The 19,767-nt window shown below is 67.1% G+C and overlaps 1 protein-coding gene across 1 annotated transcript in view; it reads left to right on the top strand.

Moving 5' to 3' along the window:
- pde8b (phosphodiesterase 8B) overlaps positions 1-19,767 on the top strand; it is a 440,027-nt gene that overhangs the window by 58,200 nt on the left and 362,060 nt on the right. The gene's annotated exons all lie outside the window — the stretch shown is intronic.

Here is a 19,767-nt window from a genome sequence, read left to right as displayed (position 1 = left end):
AAAGAGAGCGTGGTCGGGGGGAGAGAGAGCGGTCGGGGAGAGAGAGAGCGTGGTCGGGGGGAGAGAGAGAGCGTGGTCGGGGGGAGAGAGAGCGTGTTCGGGGGGAGAGAGAGCGTGGTCGGGGAGAGAGAGAGCGTGGTCGGGGGAGAGAGAGCGTGGTCGGTGAGAGAGAGCGTGGTCGGGGGGAGAGAGCTTGGCCGGGGGAGAGAGAGCGTGGTCGGGGGGAGAGAGCGTGGTCGGGGGGAGAGAGAGAGTGGTCGGGGGGAGAGAGAGCGTGGTCGGGGAGAGAGAGAGAGAGCGTGGTCGGGGGGGGAGAGAGAGCGTGGGCGGGGGGGAGAGAGCGTGGTCGGGGGGAGAGAGAGCGTGGTCGGGGAGAGAGAGAGCGTGGTCGGGGGGAGAGAGAGCGTGGTCGGGGGAGAGAGAGCGTGGTCGGGGAGAGAGAGAGCGTGGTCGGGGAGAGAGAGAGCGTGGTCGGGGAGAGAGAGAGCGTGGTCGGGGGAGCGAGAGCGTGGTCGGGGGAGAGAGAGAGCGTGGTCGGGGGGAGAGAGAACGTGGTCGGGGAGAGAGAGAGCGTGGTCGGGGGGAGAGCGAGCGTGGTCGGGGGGAGAGAGAGCGTGGTCGGGGAGAGAGAGAGCGTGGTCGGGGGGAGAGAGAGCGTGTTCGGGGGGAGAGAGAGCGTGGTCGGGGGAGAGAGAGCGTGGTCGGGGGGAGAGAGAGCGTGGTCGTGGGGAGAGTGAGAGCGTGATCGCGGGGAGAGAGAGAGCGCGGTCGGGGGGGAGAGAGAGCGTGGTCGGGGGGGAGAGAGCGCGAGGTCGGGGGGAGAGAGAGCGCGGTCGGGGGGAGAGAGCGTGGTCGGGGGGGAGAGAGAGCGCGGTCGGGGGGAGAGAGAGCGTGGTCGGGGGGAGAGAGAGCGTGGTCGGGGGGAGAGAGAGCGTGGTCGGGGGCAGAGAGAGCGAGGTCGGGGGGAGAGAGAGCGTGGTCGGGGGGGAGAGAGAGCGTGGTCGGGGGGGAGAGAGAGCGAGGTCGGGGGGAGAGAGAGCGCGGTCGGGGGGGAGAGAGCTTGGTCGGGGGGGAGAGAGAGCGCGGTCGGGGGGAGAGAGAGCGCGGTCGGGGGGAGAGAGAGAGCGCGGTCGGCGGTAGAGAGAGCGTGGTCGGGGGGAGAGAAAGCACGGTCGGGGGGGAGAGAGAGCGTGGTCGGGGGGGAGAGAGTGCGTGGTCGGGGGGAGAGAGAGAGCGTGGTTGGGGGGAGAGAGAGCGCGGTCGGGGGGAGAGAGAGAGCGTGGTCGGGGGGTAGAGTGAGCATGGTCGGGGGAGAGAGAGCGTGGTCGGGGGGAGAGAGAGCGTGGTCGGGGGGAGAGAGAGCGTGGTCGGGGGAGAGAGAGCGTGGTCGGGGGAGAGAGAGCGTGGTCGGGGGAGCGAGAGAGCGTGGTCGGGGGGGAGAGAGAGCGTGGTCGGGGGGAGAGAGAGCGTGGTCGGGGGAAGAGAGAGAGCGTGGTCGGGGGAGAGAGAGCGCGGTCGGGGGGAGAGAGAGCGTGGTCGGGGGAAGAGAGAGAGCGTGGTCGGGGGAGAGAGAGCGTGGTCGGGGGGAGAGAGAGCGTGGTCGGGGAGAGAGAGAGCGTGGTCGGGGGAAGAGAGAGAGCGTGGTCGGGGGGAGAGAGAGCGTGGTCGGGGGGAGAGAGAGCGTGGTCGGGGGAGAGAGAGCGTGGTCGGGGGAGAGGGAGAGCGTGGTCGGGGGGAAAGAGAGCGTGGTCGGGGGGAGAGAGAGCGTGGTCGGGGGAGAGAGAGCGCGGTCGGGGGGAAAGAGAGCGTGGTCGGGGGGAGAGAGAGCGTGGTCGGGGAGAGAGAGAGCGTGGTCGGGGGAAGAGAGAGAGCGTGGTCGGGGGGAGAGAGAGCGTGGTCGGGGGGAGAGAGAGCGTGGTCGGGGGGAGAGAGAGCGTGGTCGGGGGAGAGGGAGAGCGTGGTCGGGGGGAGAGAGAGCGTGGTCGGGGGGAGAGAGAGCGTGGTCGGGGGAGAGAGAGAGCGTGGTCGGGGGAGAGGGAGAGCGTGGTCGGGGGGAGAGAGAGCGTGGTCGGGGGGAGAGAGAGCGTGGTCGGGGAGAGAGAGAGCGTGGTCGGGGGGAGAGAGAGCGCGGTCGGGGGGAGAGAGAGCGTGGTCGGGGGGAGAGAGCGTGGTCGGGGGGAGAGAGCGCGTGGTCGGGGGGAGAGAGAGCGTGGTCGGTGAGAGAGAGCGTGGTCGGGGGGAGAGAGCGTGGTCGGGGGGAGAGAGAGCGCGGTCGGGGGGAGAGAGAGCGTGGTCGGGGGAGAGAGCGTGGTCGGGGGGAGAGAGAGAGTGGTCGGGGGGAGAGAGAGCGTGGTCGGGGGAGAGAGAGAGAGCGTGGTCGGGGGGGAGAGAGAGCGTGGTCGGGGAGAGAGAGAGCGTGTTCGGGGGGAGAGAGAGCGTGGTCGGGGGGGAGAGAGCGTGGTCGGGGGGAGAGAGCGTGGTCGGGGGGAGAGAGAGCGTGGTCGGGGAGAGAGAGAGCGTGGTCGGGGAGAGAGAGAGCGTGTTCGGGGGGAGAGAGAGCGTGTTCGGGGGGAGAGAGAGCGTGGTCGGGGGGAGAGAGCGTGGTCGGGGGGAGAGAGAGCGTGGTCGGGGAGAGAGAGAGCGTGGTCGGGGAGAGAGAGAGCGTGTTCGGGGGGAGAGAGAGCGTGGTCGGGGGGAGAGAGCGTGGTCGGGGGGAGAGAGAGCGTGGTCGGGGGGGAGAGAGAGCGTGGTCGGGGGGAGAGAGAGCGTGGTCGGGGAGAGAGAGAGCGTGGTCGGGGAGAGAGAGAGCGTGGTCGGGGGGGAGAGAGCGTGGTCGGGGGGAGAGAGAGCGCGGTCGGGGGAAGAGAACGCGTGGTCGGGGGGAGAGAGCGTGGTCGGGGGGGAGAGAGAGCGAGGTCGGGGGGAGAGAGAGCGTCGTCGGGGGGGAGAGAGAGCGTGGTCGGGGGGAGAGAGAGAGCGAGATGGCGGGGAGAGAGAGAGCGCGGTCGGTGGGGAGAGAGATCGTGGTCGGGGGGGAGAGAGAGCGAGGTCGGGGGGAGAGAGAGCGCGGTCGGGGGGGAGAGAGCGTGGTCGGGGGGGAGAGAGAGCGCGGTCGGGGGGAGAGAGGGCGCGTTCGGGGGGAGAGAGAGAGCGCGTCGGGAAAGAGAGAGCGTGGTCGGGGGGAGAGAGAGCGCGGTTGGAGGGGAGAGAGAGCGTGGTCGGGGGGGAGAGAGAGCGTGGTCGGGGGGAGAGAGAGAGCGTGGTCGGGGAGAGAGAGAGCGTGGTCGGGGAGAGAGAGAGCGTGGTCGGGGGGAGAGAGAGCGTGATCGGGGGGAGAGAGAACGTGGTCGGGGGGAGAGAGAGCGTGGTCGGGGGGAGAGAGAGAGCGTGGTCGGGGAGAGAGGGCGTGGTCGGGGGGAGAGAGAGAGCGGTCGGGGGGAGAGAGAATGTGGTCGGGGGGAGAGAGAGAACGGTCGGGGGGAGAGAGAATGTGGTCGGGGGGAGAGAGAGAGCGGTCGGGGGGAGAGAGAATGTGGTCGGGGGGAGAGAGAGAGCGGTCGGGGGGAGAGAGAACGTGGTCGGGGGGAGAGAGAATGTGGTCGGGGGGAGAGAGAGCGTGGTCGGGGGGGAGAGAGAGCGTGGTCGGGGGGAGAGAGAGCGCGGTAGGGGGGAAAGAGAGCGTGGTCAGGGGAGAGAGAGCGGCCGGGGAGAGAGAGAGCGTGGTCGGGGGGAGAGAGAGAGTGGTCGGGGGGAGAGAGAGCGTGGTCGGGGGTGAGAGAGAACGTGGTCGGTGGGAGAGAGAGAGCGTGGTCGGTGGGAGAGAGAGCGTGGTCGGGGGGGAGAGAGAGCGCGGTCGGGGGGAGAGAGCGTGGTCGGGGGGAGAGGGAGCGCGGTCGGGGGGGAGAGAGAGCGCGGTCGGGGGGAGAGAGCGTGGTCGGGGGGAGAGGGAGCGCGGTCGGGGGGAGAGAGAGAGCGTGGTCGGGGGGAGAGAGAGAGCGTGGTCGGGGGAGAGAGAGAGCGTGGTCGGGGGAGAGAGAGAGCGTGGTCGGTGGGAGAGAGAGCGTGGTCGGGGGGGAGAGAGAGCGCGGTCAGGGGGAGAGAGAGCGTGGTCGGGGGGAGAGGGAGCGCGGTCGGGGGGAGAGAGAGAGCGTGGTCGGGGGAGAGAGAGAGCGTGGTCGGTGGGAGAGAGAGCGTGGTCGGGGAGAGAGAGAGCGTGGTCGGGGGGAGAGAGAGAGCGTGGTCGGGGGAGAGAGAGAGCGTGGTCGGTGGGAGAGAGAGCGTGGTCGGGGGGGAGAGAGAGCGTGGTCGGGGGGGAGAGAGAGCGCGGTCGGGGGGAGAGAGCGTGGTCGGGGGGAGAGAGAGCGCGGTCGGGCGGAGAGAGAGCGTGGTCGGGGGGGAGAGAGAGCGCAGTCGGGGGGGAGAGAGAGCGCGGTCGGGGGGAGAGAGCGTGGTCGGGGGGAGAGAGAGCGCGGTCGGGCGGAGAGAGAGCGTGGTCGGGGGGAGAGAGAGCGCGGTCGGGGGGAGAGAGAGAGCGCGGTCGGGGGGAGAGAGAGCGTGGTCGGGGGGAGAGAGAGCGCGGTCGGGGGGGAGAGAGAGCGTGGTCGGGGGGAGAGAGAGCGTGGTCGCGGGGGAGAGAGAGCGTGGTCGGGGGGAGAGAGAGCGTGGTCGGGGGGAGAGAGAGAGCGTGGTCGGGGAGAGAGGGCGTGGTCGGGGGGAGAGAGAGAGCGGTCGGGGGGAGAGAGAGAGCGTGGTCGGGGAGAGAGGGCGTGGTCGGGGGGAGAGAGAGCGTGGTCGGGGGGAGAGAGAGCATGGTCGGGGGGAGAGAGAGCGTGGTCGGGGGGAGAGAGAGCGTGGTCGCGGGGGAGAGAGAGCGTGGTCGGGGGGAGAGAGAGCGTGGTCGGGGGGAGAGAGAGCGTGGTCGCGGGGGAGAGAGAGCGTGGTCGGGGGGAGAGAGCGTGGTCGGGGGGAGAGAGAGCGTGGTCGGGGGGAGAGAGAGCGTGGTCGGGGAGAGAGAGAGCGCGGTCGGGGGGGAGAGAGAGCGTGGTCGGGGAGAGAGAGAGCGTGGTCGGGGGGAGAGAGAGCGTGGTCGGGGGGAGAGAGCGTGGTCGGGGGGAGAGGGAGCGCGGTCGGGGGGGAGAGAGAGCGCGGTCGGGGGGCAGAGAGAGAGCGTGGTCGGGGGAGAGAGAGAGCGTGGTCGGGGAGAGAGAGAGCGTGGTCGGGGGGAGAGAGAGCGTGGTCGGGGGGAGAGAGAGCATGGTCGGGGAGAGAGAGAGAGCGAGGTCGGGGGGAGAGAGAGCGTGGTCGGGGGGCAGAGAGAGAGCGTGGTCGGGGGGAGAGAGAGAGAGAGCGTGGTCGGGGGGGAGAGAGAGCGTGATCGGGGGGGAGAGAGCGTGGTCGGGGGGAGAGAGAGCATGGTCGGGGAGAGAGAGAGCGTGGTCGGGGGGAGAGAGAGCGTGGTCGGGGGGAGAGAGAGCATGGTTGGGGAGAGAGAGAGCGTGGTCGGGGGGAGAGAGAGCGTGGTCGGGGGGAGAGAGAGCGTGGTCGGGGGGGAGAGAGAGCGCGGTCGGGGGGAGAGAACGCGGGGTCGGGGGGAGAGAGCGTGGTCGGGGGGAGAGAGAGCGTGGTCGGGGGGGAGAGAGAGCGTGGTCGGGGGGAGAGAGAGCGTGGTCGGGGGGGAGAGAGAGCGTGGTCGGGGGAGAGAGAGAGCGTGGTCGGGGGGAGAGAGAGCGCGGTCGGGGGGGAGAGAGCGCGTGGTCGGGGGGAGAGAGAGCGTGGTCGGGGGGAGAGAGAGCGTGGTCGGGGGGAGAGAGAGCGTGGTCGGGGGGAGAGAGAGCGAGGTCGGGGGGAGAGAGAGCGTGGTCGGGGGGAGAGAGAGCGTGGTCGGGGGGAGAGAGAGCGAGGTCGGGGGGAGAGAGAGCGTCGTCGGGGGGGAGAGAGAGCGTGGTCAGGGGGAGAGAGGGAGCGTGATCGCGGGGAGAGAGAGAGCGCGGTCGTGGGGGAGAGAGAGCGTGGTCGGCGGGGAGAGAGAGCGAGGTCGGGGGAGAGAGAGCGCGGTCGGGGGGAGAGAGCGTGGTCGGGGGGGAGAGAGAGCGCGGTCGGGGGGAGAGAGAGCGCGGTCAGGGGGAGAGAGAGAGCGCGGTCGGGGGGTGAGAGAGCGGGGTCGGGGGGAGAGAGAGCGCGGTCGGGGGGGAGAGAGAGCGTGGTCGGGGGGGAGAGAGAGAGCGTGGTCGGGGGGTAGAGAGAGCGTGGTCGGGGGGGAGAGAGAGCGCGGTCGGGGGGAGAGAGAGAGCGTGGTCGGGGGGAGAGAGAGCGTGGTCAAGGGGAGAGAGAGCGTGGTCGGGGGGGAGAGAGAGCGTGGTCGGGGGGAGAGAGAGCGTGGTCGGGGGGAGAGAGAGCGCGGTCGGGGGGGAGAGAGAGCGTGGTCGGGAGAGAGAGCGCGGTCGGGGGGAAAGTGAGCGTGGTCGGGGGGAGAGAGAGCGGTCGGGGAGAGAGAGAGCGTGGTCGGGGGGAGAGAGAGAGCGTGGTCGGGGGGAGAGAGAGCGTGTTCGGGGGCAGAGAGAGCGTGGTCGGGGGGTGAGAGAGCATGGTCGGGGGGAGAGAGAGCGTGGTCGGGGGGAGAGAGAGCGTGGCCGGGGGGGAGAGAGAGCGAGGTCGGGGGGAGAGAGAGCGTCGTCAGGGGGGAGAGAGTGCGTGGTCAGGGGGAGAGAGAGAGCGTGATCGCGGGGAGAGAGAGAGCGCGGTCGTGGGGGAGAGAGAGCGTGGTCGGCGGGGAGAGACAGCGAGGTCGGGGGGAACGAGAGCGCGGTCGGGGGGGAGAGAGCGTGGTCGGGGGGGAGAGAGAGCGCGGTCGGGGGGAGAGAGAGCGCGGTCGGGGGGAGAGAGAGAGCGTGGTCGGGGGGAGAGAGAGCGTGGTCGGGGGGAGAGAGAGCGCGGTCGGTGGGGAGAGAGAGCGTGGTCGGGGGGGAGAGAGAGAGCGAGGTCGGGGGGGAGAGAGAGCGCGGTCGGGGGGAGAGAGAGAGCGTGGTCGGGGGGAGAGAGAGCGTGGTCGGCGGGGAGAGAGAGCGTGGTCGGGGGGGAGAGAGAGCGTGGTCGGGGGGAGAGAGAGCGTGGTCGGGGGGAGAGAGAGCGTGGTCGGGGGGAGAGAGAGCGTGGTCGGGGGAGCGAGAGAGCGTGGTCGGGGGGAAAGAGAGCGTGTTCGGGGGGAGAGAGAGCGTGGTCGGGGAGAGAGAGAGCGTGGTCGGGGGGAGAGAGAGCGTGGTCGGTGAGAGAGAGCGTGGTCGGGGGGAGAGAGCTTGGCCGGGGGTAGAGAGAGCGTGGTCGGGGGGAGAGAGCGTGGTCGGGGGGAGAGAGAGAGTGGTCGGGGGGAGAGAGAGCGTGGTCGGGGGAGAGAGAGAGAGAGCGTGGTCGGGGGGGGAGAGAGAGCGTGGGCGGGGGGGGAGAGAGCGTGGTCGGGGGGAGAGAGAGCGTGGTCGGGGAGAGAGAGAGCGTGGTCGGGGGGAGAGAGAGCGTGGTCGGGGGGAGAGAGAGCGTGGTCGGGGAGAGAGAGAGCGTGGTCGGGGAGAGAGAGAGCGTGGTCGGGGGGAGAGAGCGTGGTCGGGGGGAGAGAGAGAGTGGTCGGGGGGAGAGAGAGCGTGGTCGGGGGAGAGAGAGAGAGAGCGTGGTCGGGGGGGGAGAGAGAGCGTGGGCGGGGGGGGAGAGAGCGTGGTCGGGGGGAGAGAGAGCGTGGTCGGGGAGAGAGAGAGCGTGGTCGGGGGGAGAGAGAGCGTGGTCGGGGGGAGAGAGAGCGTGGTCGGGGAGAGAGAGAGCGTGGTCGGGGAGAGAGAGAGCGTGGTCGGGGAGAGAGAGAGCGTGGTCGGGGGGAGAGAGAGCGTGGTCGGGGGGAGCGAGAGCGTGGTCGGGGGAGAGAGAGAGCGTGGTCGGGGGGAGAGAGAACGTGGTCGGGGAGAGAGAGAGCGTGGTCGGGGGGAGAGCGAGCGTGGTCGGGGGGAGAGAGAGCGTGGTCGGGGAGAGAGAGAGCGTGGTCGGGGGGAGAGAGAGCGTGTTCGGGGGGAGAGAGAGCGTGGTCGGGGGGAGAGAGAGCGTGGTCGGGGGGGAGAGAGAGCGTGGTCGTGGGGAGAGTGAGAGCGTGATCGCGGGGAGAGAGAGAGCGCGGTCGGGGGGGAGAGAGAGCGTGGTCGGGGGGGAGAGAGCGCGAGGTCGGGGGGAGAGAGAGCGCGGTCGGGGGGGAGAGAGCGTGGTCGGGGGGGAGAGAGAGCGCGGTCGGGGGGAGAGAGAGCGTGGTCGGGGGGAGAGAGAGCGTGGTCGGGGGGAGAGAGAGCGTGGTCGGGGGCAGAGAGAGCGAGGTCGGGGGGAGAGAGAGCGTGGTCGGGGGGGAGAGAGAGCGTGGTCGGGGGGGAGAGAGAGCGAGGTCGGGGGGAGAGAGAGCGCGGTCGGGGGGGAGAGAGCTTGGTCGGGGGGGAGAGAGAGCGCGGTCGGGGGGAGAGAGAGCGCGGTCGGGGGGAGAGAGAGAGCGCGGTCGGCGGTAGAGAGAGCGTGGTCGGGGGGAGAGAAAGCACGGTCGGGGGGGAGAGAGAGCGTGGTCGGGGGGGAGAGAGTGCGTGGTCGGGGGGAGAGAGAGAGCGTGGTTGGGGGGGAGAGAGAGCGCGGTCGGGGGGAGAGAGAGAGCGTGGTCGGGGGGAGAGAGAGCGTGGTCGGGGGGTAGAGTGAGCATGGTCGGGGGAGAGAGAGCGTGGTCGGGGGGAGAGAGAGCGTGGTCGGGGGGAGAGAGAGCGTGGTCGGGGGAGAGAGAGCGTGGTCGGGGGGAGAGAGAGCGTGGTCGGGGGGAGCGAGAGAGCGTGGTCGGGGGGGAGAGAGAGCGTGGTCGGGGGGAGAGAGAGCGTGGTCGGGGGAAGAGAGAGAGCGTGGTCGGGGGGAGAGAGAGCGCGGTCGGGGGGAGAGAGAGCGTGGTCGGGGGAAGAGAGAGAGCGTGGTCGGGGGGAGAGAGAGCGTGGTCGGGGGGAGAGAGAGCGTGGTCGGGGAGAGAGAGAGCGTGGTCGGGGGAAGAGAGAGAGCGTGGTCGGGGGGAGAGAGAGCGTGGTCGGGGGGAGAGAGAGCGTGGTCGGGGGGAGAGAGAGCGTGGTCGGGGGAGAGGGAGAGCGTGGTCGGGGGGAAAGAGAGCGTGGTCGGGGGGAGAGAGAGCGTGGTCGGGGGGAGAGAGAGCGCGGTCGGGGGGAAAGAGAGCGTGGTCGGGGGGAGAGAGAGCGTGGTCGGGGAGAGAGAGAGCGTGGTCGGGGGAAGAGAGAGAGCGTGGTCGGGGGGAGAGAGAGCGTGGTCGGGGGGAGAGAGAGCGTGGTCGGGGGAGAGAGAGCGTGGTCGGGGGAGAGGGAGAGCGTGGTCGGGGGGAGAGAGAGCGTGGTCGGGGGGAGAGAGAGCGTGGTCGGGGGAGAGAGAGAGCGTGGTCGGGGGAGAGGGAGAGCGTGGTCGGGGGGAGAGAGAGCGTGGTCGGGGGGAGAGAGAGCGTGGTCGGGGAGAGAGAGAGCGTGGTCGGGGGGAGAGAGAGCGCGGTCGGGGGGAGAGAGAGCGTGGTCGGGGGGAGAGAGCGTGGTCGGGGGGAGAGAGCGCGTGGTCGGGGGGAGAGAGAGCGTGGTCGGTGAGAGAGAGCGTGGTCGGGGGGAGAGAGCGTGGTCGGGGGGAGAGAGAGCGCGGTCGGGGGGAGAGAGAGCGTGGTCGGGGGAGAGAGCGTGGTCGGGGGGAGAGAGAGAGTGGTCGGGGGGAGAGAGAGCGTGGTCGGGGGAGAGAGAGAGAGCGTGGTCGGGGGGGAGAGAGAGCGTGGTCGGGGAGAGAGAGAGCGTGTTCGGGGGGAGAGAGAGCGTGGTCGGGGGGGAGAGAGCGTGGTCGGGGGGAGAGAGCGTGGTCGGGGGGAGAGAGAGCGTGGTCGGGGGAGAGAGAGAGCGTGGTCGGGGAGAGAGAGAGCGTGTTCGGGGGGAGAGAGAGCGTGTTCGGGGGGAGAGAGAGCGTGGTCGGGGGGAGAGAGCGTGGTCGGGGGGAGAGAGAGCGTGGTCGGGGAGAGAGAGAGCGTGGTCGGGGAGAGAGAGAGCGTGTTCGGGGGGAGAGAGAGCGTGGTCGGGGGGAGAGAGCGTGGTCGGGGGGAGAGAGAGCGTGGTCGGGGGGGAGAGAGAGCGTGGTCGGGGGGAGAGAGAGCGTGGTCGGGGAGAGAGAGAGCGTGGTCGGGGAGAGAGAGAGCGTGGTCGGGGGGGAGAGAGCGTGGTCGGGGGGAGAGAGAGCGCGGTCGGGGGAAGAGAACGCGTGGTCGGGGGGAGAGAGCGTGGTCGGGGGGGAGAGAGAGCGAGGTCGGGGGGAGAGAGAGCGTCGTCGGGGGGGAGAGAGAGCGTGGTCGGGGGGAGAGAGAGAGCGAGATGGCGGGGAGAGAGAGAGCGCGGTCGGGGGGGAGAGAGATCGTGGTCGGGGGGGAGAGAGAGCGAGGTCGGGGGGAGAGAGAGCGCGGTCGGGGGGGAGAGAGCGTGGTCGGGGGGGAGAGAGAGCGCGGTCGGGGGGAGAGAGGGCGCGTTCGGGGGGAGAGAGAGAGCGCGTCGGGAAAGAGAGAGCGTGGTCGGGGGGAGAGAGAGCGCGGTTGGAGGGGAGAGAGAGCGTGGTCGGGGGGGAGAGAGAGCGTGGTCGGGGGGAGAGAGAGAGCGTGGTCGGGGAGAGAGAGAGCGTGGTCGGGGAGAGAGAGAGCGTGGTCGGGGGGAGAGAGAGCGTGATCGGGGGGAGAGAGAACGTGGTCGGGGGGAGAGAGAATGTGGTCGGGGGGAGAGAGAGCGTGGTCGGGGGGGGAGAGAGCGTGGTCGGGGGGAGAGAGAGAGCGTGGTCGGGGAGAGAGGGCGTGGTCGGGGGGAGAGAGAGAGCGGTCGGGGGGAGAGAGAATGTGGTCGGGGGGAGAGAGAGAACGGTCGGGGGGAGAGAGAATGTGGTCGGGGGGAGAGAGAGAGCGGTCGGGGGGAGAGAGAATGTGGTCGGGGGGAGAGAGAGAGCGGTCGGGGGGAGAGAGAACGTGGTCGGGGGGAGAGAGAATGTGGTCGGGGGGAGAGAGAGCGTGGTCGGGGGGGAGAGAGAGCGTGGTCGGGGGGAGAGAGAGCGCGGTAGGGGGGAAAGAGAGCGTGGTCAGGGGAGAGAGAGCGGCCGGGGAGAGAGAGAGCGTGGTCGGGGGGAGAGAGAGAGTGGTCGGGGGGAGAGAGAGCGTGGTCGGGGGTGAGAGAGAGCGTGGTCGGTGGGAGAGAGAGAGCGTGGTCGGTGGGAGAGAGAGCGTGGTCGGGGGGGAGAGAGAGCGCGGTCGGGGGGAGAGAGCGTGGTCGGGGGGAGAGGGAGCGCGGTCGGGGGGGAGAGAGAGCGCGGTCGGGGGGAGAGAGCGTGGTCGGGGGGAGAGGGAGCGCGGTCGGGGGGAGAGAGAGAGCGTGGTCGGGGGGAGAGAGAGAGCGTGGTCGGGGGAGAGAGAGAGCGTGGTCGGGGGAGAGAGAGAGCGTGGTCGGTGGGAGAGAGAGCGTGGTCGGGGGGGAGAGAGAGCGCGGTCAGGGGGAGAGAGAGCGTGGTCGGGGGGAGAGGGAGCGCGGTCGGGGGGAGAGAGAGAGCGTGGTCGGGGGAGAGAGAGAGCGTGGTCGGTGGGAGAGAGAGCGTGGTCGGGGAGAGAGAGAGCGTGGTCGGGGGGAGAGAGAGAGCGTGGTCGGGGGAGAGAGAGAGCGTGGTCGGTGGGAGAGAGAGCGTGGTCGGGGGGGAGAGAGAGCGTGGTCGGGGGGGAGAGAGAGCGCGGTCGGGGGGAGAGAGCGTGGTCGGGGGGAGAGAGAGCGCGGTCGGGCGGAGAGAGAGCGTGGTCGGGGGGGAGAGAGAGCGCGGTCGGGGGGGAGAGAGAGCGCGGTCGGGGGGAGAGAGCGTGGTCGGGGGGAGAGAGAGCGCGGTCGGGCGGAGAGAGAGCGTGGTCGGGGGGAGAGAGAGCGCGGTCGGGGGGAGAGAGAGAGCGCGGTCGGGGGGAGAGAGAGCGTGGTCGGGGGGAGAGAGAGCGCGGTCGGGGGGGAGAGAGAGCGTGGTCGGGGGGAGAGAGAGCGTGGTCGCGGGGGAGAGAGAGCGTGGTCGGGGGGAGAGAGAGCGTGGTCGGGGGGAGAGAGAGAGCGTGGTCGGGGAGAGAGGGCGTGGTCGGGGGGAGAGAGAGAGCGGTCGGGGGGAGAGAGAGAGCGTGGTCGGGGAGAGAGGGCGTGGTCGGGGGGAGAGAGAGCGTGGTCGGGGGGAGAGAGAGCATGGTCGGGGGGAGAGAGAGCGTGGTCGGGGGGAGAGAGAGCGTGGTCGCGGGGGAGAGAGAGCGTGGTCGGGGGGAGAGAGAGCGTGGTCGGGGGGAGAGAGAGCGTGGTCGCGGGGGAGAGAGAGCGTGGTCGGGGGGAGAGAGCGTGGTCGGGGGGAGAGAGAGCGTGGTCGGGGGGAGAGAGAGCGTGGTCGGGGAGAGAGAGAGCGCGGTCGGGGGGGAGAGAGAGCGTGGTCGGGGAGAGAGAGAGCGTGGTCGGGGGGAGAGAGAGCGTGGTCGGGGGGAGAGAGCGTGGTCGGGGGGAGAGGGAGCGCGGTCGGGGGGGAGAGAGAGCGCGGTCGGGGGGCAGAGAGAGAGCGTGGTCGGGGGAGAGAGAGAGCGTGGTCGGGGAGAGAGAGAGCGTGGTCGGGGGGAGAGAGAGCGTGGTCGGGGGGAGAGAGAGCATGGTCGGGGAGAGAGAGAGAGCGAGGTCGGGGGGAGAGAGAGCGTGGTCGGGGGGCAGAGAGAGAGCGTGGTCGGGGGGAGAGAGAGAGAGAGCGTGGTCGGGGGGGAGAGAGAGCGTGATCGGGGGGGAGAGAGCGTGGTCGGGGGGAGAGAGAGCATGGTCGGGGAGAGAGAGAGCGTGGTCGGGGGGAGAGAGAGCGTGGTCGGGGGGAGAGAGAGCATGGTCGGGGAGAGAGAGAGCGTGGTCGGGGGGAGAGAGAGCGTGGTCGGGGGGAGAGAGAGCGTGGTCGGGGGGGAGAGAGAGCGCGGTCGGGGGGGAGAACGCGGGGTCGGGGGGAGAGAGCGTGGTCGGGGGGAGAGAGAGCGTGGTCGGGGGGGAGAGAGAGCGTGGTCGGGGGGAGAGAGAGCGTGGTCGGGGGGGAGAGAGAGCGTGGTCGGGGGAGAGAGAGAGCGTGGTCGGGGGGAGAGAGAGCGCGGTCGGGGGGGAGAGAGCGCGTGGTCGGGGGGAGAGAGAGCGTGGTCGGGGGGAGAGAGAGCGTGGTCGGGGGGAGAGAGAGCGTGGTCGGGGGGAGAGAGAGCGAGGTCGGGGGGAGAGAGAGCGTGGTCGGGGGGAGAGAGAGCGTGGTCGGGGGGAGAGAGAGCGAGGTCGGGGGGAGAGAGAGCGTCGTCGGGGGGGAGAGAGAGCGTGGTCAGGGGGAGAGAGGGAGCGTGATCGCGGGGAGAGAGAGAGCGCGGTCGTGGGGGAGAGAGAGCGTGGTCGGCGGGGAGAGAGAGCGAGGTCGGGGGAGAGAGAGCGCGGTCGGGGGGAGAGAGCGTGGTCGGGGGGGAGAGAGAGCGCGGTCGGGGGGAGAGAGAGCGCGGTCAGGGGGAGAGAGAGAGCGCGGTCGGGGGGTGAGAGAGCGGGGTCGGGGGGAGAGAGAGCGCGGTCGGGGGGGAGAGAGAGCGTGGTCGGGGGGCAGAGAGAGAGCGTGGTCGGGGGGTAGAGAGAGCGTGGTCGGGGGGGAGAGAGAGCGCGGTCGGGGGGAGAGAGAGAGCGTGGTCGGGGGGAGAGAGAGCGTGGTCAAGGGGAGAGAGAGCGTGGTCGGGGGGGAGAGAGAGCGTGGTCGGGGGGAGAGAGAGCGTGGTCGGGGGGAGAGAGAGCGCGGTCGGGGGGGAGAGAGAGCGTGGTCGGGAGAGAGAGCGCGGTCGGGGGGAAAGTGAGCGTGGTCGGGGGGAGAGAGAGCGGTCGGGGAGAGAGAGAGCGTGGTCGGGGGGAGAGAGAGAGCGTGGTCGGGGGGAGAGAGAGCGTGTTCGGGGGCAGAGAGAGCGTGGTCGGGGGGTGAGAGAGCATGGTCGGGGGGAGAGAGAGCGTGGTCGGGGGGAGAGAGAGCGTGGCCGGGGGGGAGAGAGAGCGAGGTCGGGGGGAGAGAGAGCGTCGTCGGGGGGGGAGAGAGTGCGTGGTCAGGGGGAGAGAGAGAGCGTGATCGCGGGGAGAGAGAGAGCGCGGTCGTGGGGGAGAGAGAGCGTGGTCGGCGGGGAGAGACAGCGAGGTCGGGGGGAACGAGAGCGCGGTCGGGGGGGAGAGAGCGTGGTCGGGGGGGAGAGAGAGCGCGGTCGGGGGGAGAGAGAGCGCGGTCGGGGGGAGAGAGAGAGCGTGGTCGGGGGGAGAGAGAGCGTGGTCGGGGGGAGAGAGAGCGCGGTCGGTGGGGAGAGAGAGCGTGGTCGGGGGGGAGAGAGAGAGCGAGGTCGGGGGGGAGAGAGAGCGCGGTCGGGGGGAGAGAGAGAGCGTGGTCGGGGGGAGAGAGAGCGTGGTCGGCGGGGAGAGAGAGCGTGGTCGGGGGGGTGAGAGAGCGTGGTCGGGGGGAGAGAGAGCGTGGTCGGGGGGAGAGAGAGCGTGGTCGGGGGGAGAGAGAGCGTGGTCGGGGGAGCGAGAGAGCGTGGTCGGGGGGAAAGAGAGCGTGTTCGGGGGGAGAGAGAGCGTGGTCGGGGAGAGAGAGAGCGTGGTCGGGGGGAGAGAGAGCGTGGTCGGTGAGAGAGAGCGTGGTCGGGGGGAGAGAGCTTGGCCGGGGGGAGAGAGAGCGTGGTCGGGGGGAGAGAGCGTGGTCGGGGGGAGAGAGAGAGTGGTCGGGGGGAGAGAGAGCGTGGTCGGGGGAGAGAGAGAGAGAGCGTGGTCGGGGGGGGAGAGAGAGCGTGGGCGGGGGGGGAGAGAGCGTGGTCGGGGGGAGAGAGAGCGTGGTCGGGGAGAGAGAGAGCGTGGTCGGGGGGAGAGAGAGCGTGGTCGGGGGGAGAGAGAGCGTGGTCGGGGAGAGAGAGAGCGTGGTCGGGGAGAGAGAGAGCGTGGTCGGGGAGAGAGAGAGCGTGGTCGGGGGGAGAGAGAGCGTGGTCGGGGGGAGCGAGAGCGTGGTCGGGGGAGAGAGAGCTTGGTCGGGGAGAGAGAGAGCGTGGTCGGGGGGAGAGAGAACGTGGTCGGGGAGAGAGAGAGCGTGGTCGGGGGGAGAGAGGGCGTGGTCGGGGGGAGAGAGAGCGTGGTCGGGGAGAGAGAGAGCGTGGTCGGGGGGAGAGAGAGCGTGTTCGGGGGGAGAGAGAGCGTGGTCGGGGGGAGAGAGAGCGTGGTCGGGGGGGAGAGAGAGCGTGGTCGTGGGGAGAGTGAGAGCGTGATCGCGGGGAGAGAGAGAGCGCGGTCGGGAGGGAGAGAGAGCGTGGTCGGGGGGGAGAGAGCGCGAGGTCGGGGGGAGAGAGAGCGCGGTCGGGGGGGAGAGAGCGTGGTCGGGGGGGAGAGAGAGCGCGGTCGGGGGGAGAGAGAGCGCGGTGGGGGGGAGAGAGAGCGTGGTCGGGGGGAGAGAGAGCGCGGTCGGGGGGGAGAGAGAGCGTGGTCGGGGGGGAGAGAGAGCGTGGTCGGGGGGAGAGAGAGAGCGTGGTCGGGGGGGAATAGAGAGCGTGGTCGGGGGGGGAGAGAGAGCGTGGTCGGGGAGAGAGAGAGCGTGGTCGGGGAGAGAGAGAGCGTGGTCGGGGGGAGAGAGAGCGTGGTCGGGGGGAGAGAGAGCGCGGTCGGGGGGAGAGAGAGAGCGTGGTCGGGGAGAGAGAGCGTGGTCGGGGGGAGAGAGCGTGGTCGGGGGGAGAGAGAGCGCGGTCGGGGGGAGAGAGAGCGCGGTCGGGGGGAGAGAGAGCGCGGTCGGGGGAGAGAGAGCGCGGTCGGGGGGAGAGAGAGCGTGGTCGGGGGGAGAGAGAGAGAGCGTGGTCGGGGGGAGAGAGAGCGTGGTCGGGGGGAGAGAGAGCGTGGTCAGGGGGAGAGAGAGCGTGGTCGCGGGGGAGAGAAAGCATGGTCGGGGGGAGATAGAGAGCGTGATCGGGGGGGAGAGAGCGTGGTCGGGGGGAGAGAAAGCATGGTCGGGGGGAGAGAGAGCATGGTCGGGGGAGAGAGAGAGCGAGCGTGGTCGGGGGGCAGAGAGAGAGCGTGGTCGGGGGGAGAGAGTGCGTGGTCGGGGGAGAGAGAGAGAGAGCGTGGTCGGGGGGGAGAGAGAGCGTGATCGGGGGGGAGAGAGCGTGGTCGGGGGGAGAGAGAGCGTGGTCGGGGGGAGAGAGAGCGTGGTCGGGGAGAGAGAGCGTGGTCGGGGGGGAGAGAGAGCGTGGTCGGGGGGGAGAGAGAGCGTGGTCGGGGGGGAGAGAGAGCGTGGTCGGGGGGAGAGAGAGCGTGGTCGGGGGGAGAGAGAGCGTGGTCGGGGGGAGAGAGAGCGTGGTCGGGGAGAGAGAGAGCGTGGTCGGGGGGAGAGAGCGTGGTCGGGGAGAGAGAGAGCGTGGTCGGGGGGAGAGAGAGCGTGGTCGGGGGGAGAGAGAGCGTGGTCGGGGAGAGAGAGCGTGGTCGGGGGGGAGAGAGAGCGTGGTCGGGGGGGAGAGAGAGCGTGGTCGGGGGGGAGAGAGAGCGTGGTCGGGGGGAGAGAGAGCGTGGTCGGGGGGAAAGAGAGCGTGGTCGGGGGAGAGAGAGAGCGTGGTCGGGGGGAGAGAGAGAGTGGTCGGGGGGAGAGAGAGCGTGGTCGGGGGGAGATGGAGCGTGGTCGGGGGGAGAGAGAGCGCGGTCGGGGGGGAGAGAGAGCGTGGTCGGGGGGGAGAGAGAGAGCGTGGTCGGGGGGGAGAGAGAGCGCGGTCGGGGGGAGAGAGAGAGCGTGGTCGGGGGGAGAGAGAGCGTGGTCGAGGGGAGAGAGAGCGTGGTCGGGGGGGAGAGAGAGCGTGGTCGGGGGGAGAGAGAGCGTGGTCGGGGGGAGAGAGAGCGTGGTCGGGGGGAGAGAGAGCGTGGTCGGGGGAGCGAGAGAGCGTGGTCGGGGGGGAGAGAGAGCGTGGTCGGGAGAGAGAGCGCGGTCGGGGGGAAAGAGAGCGTGGTCGGGGGGAGAGAGAGCGGTCGGGGGGGAGAGAGAGCGTGGTCGGGGGGAGAGAGAGCGTGGTCGGGGGGAGAGAGAGAGCGTGGTTGGGGGGGAGAGAGCGTGGTCGCGGGGAGAGTGGAGAGAGCGTGGTCGGGGGGAGAGAGCGTGGACGTGGTGGGGGGTTAAAGAGATCATAGTTCGGGGGAAATCGGGGGTCCACCAGCATTCACAGCCTTTTGGAGGAGTGTGAACTAGATTCCCACTCCCATTTACAGTACGTGAAAAGATTCCTGATTTTACTGCTGAATGGGTAGATCTAAGTTTAAGATTAGGCCTTCTTGTTTTGGATTCCGTGGCAGAGGAAAAAGTTTACTGTGGCAACCAGGCTGAAAATTTACAAACAATAACTGTGAGGTACGAGCTATGGAAAAAAGCAAATATAAAAGGCTCCCTGGGCAGTGCTACAGCAATGGACAGATTCAGCAAGAGCTACCAGCTCACCATAGTGGGAGAGCAATATAATTAATAAATAATAATTTAAATAAGAGATTTCGGGGAACTAGAAAAAAAATTAAAGTTACTTTGTTCTTCAGCAGGTTCTGTAATAGAGGAGGTTAAATAGTATTACAAATATTATAGCACCTGTTATCTTTCAGTATGTTTTGACTTTGTGTCAGTGATATGATGTATGGGTTCAGTAATTACAGTGATGAGTGAAGTAGTGATACAATCAGGCGGTGGTGCACAGCAGAAACCAGATCCCAGACCCCCTGTGAGACACGTCATAAGAAATAAATTACTTTAAATATAATTAGTATTATAGGGGTTACATCACCACTCTGCTGGAATGTATTTGAAGTACTGAGCTCCTGGTAATGCCTATTATTTTAAATTTTAACCTTTCAGAATGGCCCCAAAACTACTTGTAGAAAATGGTAAAAAAAGATTAAATGCTTTAAAGAGCAGACAAAGGGTCATCGACCTGAAACGTTAACTCTGTTTCTCTCTGCACAGATGCTGTCTGACCTGCTGAGTATTTCCAGCATTTTCTGTTTTTATTTCAGATTTCCAGCATCTGCAGTATTTTGCTTTTGTACGCTGAAAAATTAGGCTGTAAGAGTCATGAGTGGAATGATTTCAGGCAGTATCAATCTAGTTTTGAGTGGACATACCCAACAGCATGAGAATGCCAATAGTTTGACATTAATTGGTTCTAAATGGGCAACCTCACTGGCACATGATAAATGGTCAAATGTTGCAATGGTGCAGTCGTGGGGAGTTCTTATGAGATTTTGGCTGAGGAGCATTATTGGAGCAGGGTAGTGGGAGCTTTACACTGCACTAAAATATGGTAAATCTCTGCTTTTTTTTATTATTATACCACCTTCGGATGTTTTTTGTACAGTAAAGCCCCGATTTTAACTGGGGGAGGCAAGTGGGGAGTGTGGGGCAAGAGGGGTGAGAGTCAGGCTCGCCCAGCTTGCTGACGTGGAACTCCCGGACCTCACTTAAATATACCGGGCTCGCATGCCCCCGACTTGTCGGGTGTGGGGGATTAAAATCAGGCCGTAACACCACTATATAAATGGAAGTTGTTGCTGTTGTTTTTTATGCTGGCACCGGGTGCCTGAAATGGATAGTGTTTCATTCACTAGCACTTGCTTCACTCACCTTGATGAGCACAAGATTCACAAAAGATGTTCAAAAAAGAAAGCTTAAAATGGTTGATCATGAACAAGGCAGAGAAAGAAAGAATGAACTTGCCCTTATATTAGCCGTAGCACATCCTCAGGACGTCCCAAAGGGCTTTAACATTCAGTGCAGTTACTGTTTTGTTGGCAAAGTGTAAACAAGTAGAAGTAAATCGGTAATTTCGCAACTCAAGCTCATGACCAGCCACATTATTTAATGAGGTGGGGGCAGTCTCAATCTCGCGCCTAGCGAATATGTAAAGTTTTTACATGTCTCCAAAACAGCTTATCACTCGAGTCATGACAACAGTAAGAGATATAACTACACAAGATATTCAGTAAAAGCTTGCCGATTACCCACTCATGTTTGGTAGAGAATAGTTCCTGCTGAAGTAATTTACAGTTTCACAGCTTTCAAATGATTTGACAACAAGAATATTTTTACAAGCATGGTTAGGGAAAAATAAATAGCCAAGAAAAAAACAGAAATGAATCAGGTCCCTAGAATCAACTCCTGCAAGGTTTTTGAATTAGGAGAACAGCAAGGGGTAAAAAGCCTTTACTTTACAAAGTCACAAATTTAGATTGATGGGGATTACTCTGGAGAGGTACAACAGCTCCACAGAGCAGAGTGTGCAAAGGACTGAGAGCTGCAAATCTCACAGACACTCGAAGTGCCAACTTCAAAGATAATATTGGAGACTGGCCCCAGTATTTAATACTATAGAATCATAGAAAGTTACAGCACGGAAGGAGGCCATTTCGGCCCATTGTGTCCCCGCCGGCCAACAAAGAGCTATCCAGCCCAATCCCACTTCCCAGCTCTTGGTCCGTAGCCCTGCAGGTTAGAGCATCCCAAGTGCACATCCAAGTACTTTTTAAATGTGGTTAGGGTTCCTGCCTCTAACGCCCTTTCAGGCAGTGAGTTTCAGACCCCCCACAACCCTCTGGGTGAAGAAATTTCCCCTCAAATCCCCTCTAAACCTTCCACCAATTACTTTAAATCTGTGCCCCCTGGTTTTTGACCCCTCTG

Source organism: Somniosus microcephalus, chromosome 1, assembly GCF_052327205.1.
Source record: "Somniosus microcephalus isolate GS21.2 chromosome 1, FLI_Smic_1.0, whole genome shotgun sequence".
Taxonomy (NCBI): domain Eukaryota; kingdom Metazoa; phylum Chordata; class Chondrichthyes; order Squaliformes; family Somniosidae; genus Somniosus; species Somniosus microcephalus.
Note: the sequence above shows the minus strand (reverse complement) of the source record. Positions and strands in the feature narration are given on the sequence as shown.